This window comes from Carcharodon carcharias, chromosome 9, assembly GCF_017639515.1.
Source record: "Carcharodon carcharias isolate sCarCar2 chromosome 9, sCarCar2.pri, whole genome shotgun sequence".
Lineage (NCBI taxonomy): Eukaryota > Metazoa > Chordata > Chondrichthyes > Lamniformes > Lamnidae > Carcharodon > Carcharodon carcharias.
Genome location: NC_054475.1, coordinates 42,225,924 through 42,227,138, shown reverse-complemented (window position 1 = coordinate 42,227,138; position 1,215 = coordinate 42,225,924). Strand labels below are relative to the sequence as shown.

Sequence of the window (1,215 nt, the reverse complement as noted above, 5' to 3'; positions counted from 1 at the left end):
TCTAAGAAATGCCGTTAGTAGGCAGTTATAACCTAGCCAGTACTGGAAGGTTCCTTCCAAACAGTTCAGACACTGTGTTGGCACTATGGAACCTTATTTCAATGCCATCAACCTTGCAGCATAGAAAATGGCAGCACTGACTTCAAATCAGCTTTGCATGCTGACTGACATCACAATATGTCTACCCTGCATACATACAGTGCAAACTCCTCATGCCCACACTAATGTACTCACCACAATAGGACCCTGCATGAACTGTACTAGATGTGTGTGCACAGTAATATAGCAGATCCTAGAGACAAATTTTACAGCCACAGTGCTTTATGTCTCAACACAAAATAAATGGATGCTGTAACTCTTTCGAATACAAACACATTTTCCATCTGTTCCTATTCAGATGAAGTTACATTGTTTCATAGTTTGCCATTGTGAGATGTGAACTCTTGATCTTGGGGTTACAAACCCAGTACCATAACCACTTGGCTATTTAAGCCAAGTCCAAATATGGAACGCTTCACGAATTTGCGTGTCATCCTTGCGCAGGGGCCATGCTAATCTTCTCTGTATCGTTCCAATTTTAGTATATGTGCTGCCGAAGCGAGCACAATGGATGCTGTAACATTAGGGTTTTGAAGATCCAGTTCAATCACCCTCTATACATAGCAACAAGGAGGAATAAATTTAATCCAGATGGAATCAATCATGGTGATTTCTTTTCAAATGTAGAAGCTAACTGACCTGATCTATTTCTCTGAACTTATGCAACAATTTTTAAACACTATTATCCCATGACTGATTAAACAGGGCCAGTAGGTATCAGCTGTGACTCAGTTAATCTTTCCTCTGTGTTGTGGGTTCAAGTCCCATCCACAGACCTGAGTACAGAATCTAGGTTGACACTCCAATGCTGTAATAAGTGAGTGCGGCACTGCTGGAGGTGCTGTCTACAAGATGAGACATTAAAGTGAGGTCCCATTTGCCCAGTTAAGGGGGCATAAAAGATCGCAAAGTACTATTTTTGAAGAATAGCAAGGAAATTGTCCTTAGTAACCTGGCTATTATTATCTCTTGAGGAACATCATTAAAACAGATTGGTTATTATCGCCTTACTATGTACAAATTGCCTGCCACATTTCCAGCACTGGAACAGTGACTACAGTTTAAAAGAGCATTTAATTGATTGTAAAACACTCTGGGACATTCATGAGGTTTTGA

At 40.3% G+C, this 1,215-nt stretch overlaps 1 non-coding gene across 1 annotated transcript; it reads right to left on the bottom strand.

Annotated features, from left to right (window-relative positions):
* Positions 1 to 498: 498 nt before the first annotated feature.
* LOC121282703 lies at positions 499 to 605 on the bottom strand. The gene has a single exon (XR_005944119.1). It is a non-coding gene; the product is annotated as a U6 spliceosomal RNA (small nuclear RNA).
* Between the last annotated feature and the right edge of the window lie 610 nt (positions 606 to 1,215).